Source organism: Trichomycterus rosablanca, unplaced genomic scaffold, assembly GCF_030014385.1.
Source record: "Trichomycterus rosablanca isolate fTriRos1 unplaced genomic scaffold, fTriRos1.hap1 scaffold_266, whole genome shotgun sequence".
NCBI lineage: Eukaryota > Metazoa > Chordata > Actinopteri > Siluriformes > Trichomycteridae > Trichomycterus > Trichomycterus rosablanca.
This window is the reverse complement of record NW_026947094.1, coordinates 44,252-51,033: the sequence shown is the minus strand read 5'-3', so window position 1 is coordinate 51,033 and position 6,782 is coordinate 44,252. Positions and strand designations below refer to the sequence as shown.

At 36.0% G+C, this 6,782-nt stretch overlaps 1 protein-coding gene across 4 annotated transcripts in view; it reads left to right on the top strand.

The window, feature by feature from the left end:
• The first annotated feature begins 357 nt into the window (after positions 1-357).
• LOC134307297 (NACHT, LRR and PYD domains-containing protein 14-like) overlaps positions 358-6,782 on the top strand; it is a 33,157-nt gene continuing 26,732 nt past the window's right edge. For 3 of the 4 annotated variants that reach the window (XR_010009819.1, XR_010009820.1, XM_062990454.1), the window contains exon 1: positions 3,636-3,989. The gene's annotated coding sequence lies outside the window, so the exon portion shown is untranslated. Of the gene's footprint in view, positions 405-991; positions 1,343-1,607; positions 1,884-3,505; positions 3,990-6,782 lie in introns of those variants that run through there. The other variant, XR_010009818.1, reaches the window with a different exon arrangement.

Sequence of the window (6,782 nt, the reverse complement as noted above, 5' to 3'; positions counted from 1 at the left end):
ATTAAAGATTTGTTTATTAAAGGTTAACCTGCTGACGCTGTTCAGCAGCTGAAGTCTTGTATCAAGCAAGAATAAATAAACATTTAGTGTCAACAATTAGTGTCTTCAGTTCTTAAACAATTAAAAAGTCACATTAACAGGAAAGCTGCTGGAACACAGGGGGTAACATGTCATTGTTGCTGGATTGAATCAGGGTAGCAATTGAACTGAACAAGAGTTTTTTGGAAAGTAAACCAAGAACTGCTCTCTTAAGCAGAAAGAGTATTATTGCCTGTATGTTCTTTCATACAAAATTCAGTTCAAAAGGTCTGGATAAGTAAACTGATGTATTGTTTTATTTTTTCTCATTTCAGAAATGAAGTGTGTTTGTTTCATGATTCTGTTCTTCCATCATGCTTTCTCAGGTAAAGTAAGAATTAAAGCTGCTGTGGGTTCCCCATTCAATCCACTGTGTAAAATATAGCAAATACAGAGAACATAGAATTTAATAAACAAGAAATAACAAACAACAGATCCATGTTTTTATCACATTTTACACATACGACATTAGTCTATACTACAGGGCAGAGCATTGAAGACAAATGCTCTACAGTCTTGACAAAATGGTTTAGTGTGCCATTTACAAAAGAGGAATCGACATTTTCGGTGCTGTGATTATCTTGTGTACATGAAAGTAATTGTGGGCTGATGCACTAAAAAGAATCAAAACCTTACAACAACATTAGTATAATGTTTAGCACCACTCTGATCTCTGAGCTTTCCTTATATAGTCTGGAATAAGCTGTGGCGTGGGGGGTTGTAGTCTGTTTGGGACTACAGCAAGTCAATTTACCCTCCTGCCACAAGTGGGAGCGGATGAAGGTTATCGCACCATTATATTAATAAGTAACCAATAACTGAATTAGAAGATGGGATATAAATCAAGCCACTGAGTGAACTGACTGTGATGAAAAGACATTCATGTTTGTTTTTATATTTTTTCTCTCTGCAGAAACTTTTCGGTTGGTTGGTCCAGATGTTCCTCTATATGCAGTTACTGGTTCTGATCTTGTTCTGCCTTGTTTGATTGAACCCAAAACCAGTGCAGTGGACATGAGAGTGGAGTGGTTCAGGCCAGACACAAAAAACTCACTAGTACATCTTTATACAGATCACACAGTAATTAATTTAGGGCAAATTCCATCTTACAAAGGGAGAACAGCTTTATCTGATGAGAAGCTGGAGAAAGGAGACGCCTCACTGCTGTTAGCTAATGTTCAAGTTTCTGATGAGGGGAAATACAAATGTTACATTGTCGCTGAAACCTGGTATGATGATTTCACTGTTCAAGTAAAAGTTGAAGGTATAGTAGCTGATTTATGATTAATATTGTTACATTTAAAAAAAGTATTTGGACACATTATCATAAGCTTGTTGGACAGAGGTGTTACTAGGATATTATCCTGATGTGGGCATTTGAATTGTTTGGGTGGACAACAACAAAAATATTGCATATTTTAATGCATTAATTAAAAAATTAGAAGGGGTGTCCCAATACTTGTCCATATAGTGTATTTGTGTTTATGAAAGAGGAAATACTGATACTTGATGTGTAACTTGATTTACAGCTGTTGGAACAGAGCCACTGATAACTCTGGAGAGCTTTGATCATTCAGGAGGATTCAGTCTATTGTGTGAATCTAAAAACTGGAGGCCTGAGCCAGAGGTTCTGTGGCTGGGTGATGAGGGAATCAACCTGAGTGGTGGAGTAACAGAAACACACAGAGACGGAGAATTCTTTAGTGTTCAACAACGTATCACTGTACTCAACGGTGACGCAGGCAGGTTCTACTGCAGAGTCCAACAGAGACATCACATGAAGGAGACTGAGTTGATCATCTCTAGTAAGTAGTGATTGAACTGTAGGAGCCTGTGAAGTTTGCTGTGATGATGACAGCAATACATACAGTACAGTGTCATTAAAATTGTCCTTGTCCTGATTTCTTGTGTTTAGACATTTCTGTCACTGTCACTTATTTAACCAATTAAACGCATTAAATTATTAACTAGGTTTGGTTACATATGTACAATGCCATTTTTTTAGATTCTGGGACTCTAAGAACCACAGCGTCAAACATGAAGGTGGACGTGTGAGGGTGTGTGAACAGTTAACTGCTGCAGGATCCAGAACAGGGGTGGGCAAACTTTTTGGCCGAAGGGCCACAATGGGTTTTAAAATTTTACAGAAGGGCCGGGCGATAGACTTTAACAAAGGTCGGGGTCGGTAGTGTTTGGAGTGTGCAAACTAGTGGAATTAACTGGCTTTAAAGTAGTTAATTTAGGCTTTAAAGTAGTGCTGTGCGATATGACTAAAAAACTCATATCTCTTAAAGTACAATGGCAGGCCACTGCCCGTATTTTACCTTATATTGTTTATGTTCTCTTAAAAATACAAAATACTGTAGTTCTGATACATTCTGACAGAATTACAGTGTCTATTTTTGTGATGCATTTGCATTTTGACATTAAACAAACCAACAAAATCTCACTATCACATTTATGCTGTCGGTTTTACTTCAAATAAATGAGCATAAAAAAATCACAATATTTGATAAAGCTTTGCTATCACTGCAAAATGAAAGCGCACAGTAAACAGCAGAACTGCAACCCAGATCAATCACACAGCAGCAGAAAATCATAACCTCTGCGTACCTGATCCGTGTGTTAATCCATCAGGGATACAATCCACTTTTTTTCTTCTTGGCAACCATCTTGAATGTTTCAAAAATATATAAGATTCATACCCAATTGTTTTTATCCACTAATGAAAACGGTCTTTAGATTGTTTATTCTCTCGGCTTTCACAGTAAAAAGCTGATTCGTTCACTAAGCTGTCACTTATCCAACAACCAATGAACAGAGATTGAAATTGCACCCAGTATCTGAATTCGGAAGCTCTGATTGGTTTATAGAACTGTTTATCAAGGCATGACCTCGGAATCTGTTTAACAAATAAACTGTTTAATTAAGTTGTATGAGCACCACACCGTAATGAAAGAGTGAACAAAACGAATGAATCTTTACCGTAGATAAGAGCTCAGCTCCCTGATTTGATTCCAATGAATAATCCATTTGAAAAGAGTCGTCTCTGACTCGTTGACTCAGTGATTCAGTTTGCAAGCGGAGAACTTTGTACATTCTTAGCGGGCTGATCATTATGTGGCCAACGGGCCGTAGTTTGCCCACCACTGGTCTAGAACTTACCATTAATGGAGGAACAGTGAATTATTTTCATCAATCCCTGATTTGCAGATAAAGTGCAATGTAATCATGGATTATATTTAGTTTATCATTTTTTAAAATATATAAGAATGTATTATTAAAAGCAATTTTTATGTTAAAAGTTTTGTTTTCTTGAAATAAATTTCCTCCAATTAAAAGTTTTATTTCTTCATGTTTTACCAGGGGTGCCAATAATTTTGGAGCTGACTGTATTTATATTTTATTTCTTTGTTTTGTGTTTCAGATCAGATTTTCTCAGCATGGAAAACTGCTGTTATCTGTGTTTCAGTTGGAAGTTTGATCATGATCATAGGAATTGGGTTTGTAGTTTTCATGAGTTGGAAAGGTGAGAATCATCCTGAATTGTACATTTAAATGTTTTATTGTTTCATGCTACTTTTATGCTGTTCATGTTAGAAAACTTCTTCACTTCAGCCAGCAGGGCGCATTCACATGAGAAGCAGCAAAACCACCACTATGTCTGTCTCGTTGTTTCCTATGGAGTGTGGCGGTGCTGTGCACTTTTGCCGCATTGAGTCCAAAACTCTTATAACATTTTATACGTTTTTAAAGAAAAAAGATCCATAATGTTCTGCCTAATCACATTGTTACAGTTTAATTAAACCAAATATTTTTTGTTTTTGTTTTTTTTACATAAAAATGTTTTACTGTTTTTTTTTTTCTTATTATTTTAGTTAAAAGATGGAGAAAGGAGTACGCTGAGAAAGGTGAATTCAGAAAATTTGTTTTATTTTGGAAGTTAATGTTTGTGAACCTGATACATGAGCTGTCAGTTCAGCTACTTTTACATTAGATTGTAACAAAACATTCAAAACAAAGACAACAGGTTAGAGAACACAGAATAAGAATCAGAAGCAAACAAAAGAAACCTAGAAAAATGATTATTAATACAGTGGTGCTTGAAAGTTTGTGAACCCTTTAGAATTTTCTATATTTCTGCATTATAAAACAGAGGAGTATGTTCAGTGACAGACTGCTGTCACTGAGCTGCTCCACAGACAGATTAAAAAGATCATTCGTCCCCAGAGCCATTAGGCTCTATAACTCCAGCATTCGTGGACAATGGGTGATCACTAAGGACTGAGCGTATATACATGTATATATGTGTACTTAAGTATATTCATACACATGCATATGTATGCTAATGTACGTATAGGTATGGCTATATTGGCCCAATCCAATGTGCAATACTTGTCACTTATCACTTTATATTTAATATTTAATCTATATTTAATCTGGACCGTGTACTGTATACTTGGAACTGCACCTTCCTGCACTTTTAATTCCATTCGGTTATGTTATTTTGTTTATTACACTCAATCCATTCTCATCATTAGTAACTGCTCTGTAGCTATGCGATACATGTAAAAATCAGGTTACATTCAATCTGTCAAAAGTGTTTGTACTTTCTAGAATTATATTGTTGTAATTTGTTTTCTTTATAGTGTGTATTTGATTTGATTTAATGTACAATGCTACTGGGACTAATTTCCTTCGGGATCAATAAAGTATCTATCTATCTATCTATCTTATCCTATCTTATCCTATCTTATCCTATCTTATCCATCTAATCTAACCATGACATTATCAGATTTTCACACAAGTCCTAAAAGTAGATAAAGAGAACCCAGTTAAACAAATGAGACAAAAATATTGTACTTGGTCATTTATTTATTGAGGAAAATGATCCAATATTACATATTTGTGAGTGGCAAAAGTATGTGAACCTTTGCTTTCAGTATCTGGTGTCACCCCCCTTTGCAGCAATAACTGCAACTAAACGTGTCCAGTAACTGTTGATCAGTCCTGCTTGGAGGAATTTTAGCCCATTCCTCCGTACAGAACAGCTTCAACTCTGGGATGTTGGTGGGTTTCCTCACATTAACTGCTCGCTTCAGGTCCTTCCACAACATTTCGATTTTATTAAGGTCAGGACTTTGACTTGGCCATTCCAAAACATTAACTTTATTCTTCTTTAACCATTCTTTGTAGAACGACTTGTGTGCTTAGGGTCATTGTCTTGCTGCATGACCCACCTTCTCTTGAGATTCAGTTTATGGACAGATGTCCTGACATTTTCCTTAAGAATTCTCTGATATAATTTAGAATTCAGAGCCGTCCTGGCCCAGATGCAGCAAAACAGGCCCAAACCACGATACTACCACCACCATGTTTTACAGATGGGATAGGGTTCTTATGCTGGAATGCAGTGTTTTCCTTTCTCCAAACATAACGCTTTTCATTTAAACCAAAAAGTTCTATTTTGGTCTCATCCGTCCACAAAACATTCTTCCAATAGCCTTCTGGCTTGTCCACGTGATCTGTAGCAAACTGCAGACGAGCAGCAATATTCTTTTTGGAGAGCAGTGGCTTTCTCCTTGCAACCCTGCCATGCACACCATTGTTGTTCAGTGTTCTCCTGATGGTGAACTCATGAACATTAACATTAGCCAATGTGAGAGAGGCCTTCAGTTGCCTAGAAGTTACCCTGGGGTCCTTTGTGACCTTGTACACAATCTGTCTGACTGTGGATTGGTGGAGTCCAAACTCTTTAGAGATGGTTTTGTAACCTTTTCCAGCCTGATGAGCATCAACAACTCTTTTTCTGAGGTCCTCAGAAATCTCCTTTGTTCGTGCCATGATACACTTCCACAAACATGTTGTGAAGAGCAGACTTTGATAGATCCCTGTCCTTTAAATAAAACAGGGTGCCCATTCACACCTGATTATCATCCCATTGATTGAAAACACCTGACTCTAATTTCACCTTCAAATTAACTGCGAATCCTAGAGGTTCACATACTTTTGCCACTCACAAATATGTAATATTGGATCATTTTCCTCAATAAATAAATGACCAAGTACAATATTTTTGTCTCATTTGTTTAACTGGGTTCTCTTTATCTACTTTTAGGACTTGTGTGAAAATCTGATTATGTTTTAGGTCATATTTATGCAGAAATATAGAAAATTCTAAAGGGTTCACAAACTTTCAAGCACCACTGTGTATGTTAACAATATGGAATATATACACAACCCCAAATCAGAAAAAGTTGGGACAGCATGGAGATTTACAGAGTCTTACATTTACTTTGAATTTAATTTGATGTCAGACAGGATGAACCTTCATTTATTACTTCATTTATTAATAAACATCCATTCCTGCATTTCAGGCCTGCAACAACACATTTCAAAAAAAGTTCTGTTTGGCTTGTTTGGTCACAAATCTCTGTATCGTCAGAGGTGAACTAACAGAATAAAAAGCAGGCCGGTCTAGTGCACTATCCCTAGTGAAAAAAAAGTGTACTTAAATGTACTTAAAATATACTAAGATTTGTCTAAGTATACAATAAATAAACTGGCAAATGTCTGTACTTATTTCAAACATGTTAAAAATATATTAATGTCATACTTTGAGAAGTAAACTTTTATCATACTATATCATATATACAAAAAGTACACTTTTAATAAATACATTACCATGAAGTATACTTTTAGTT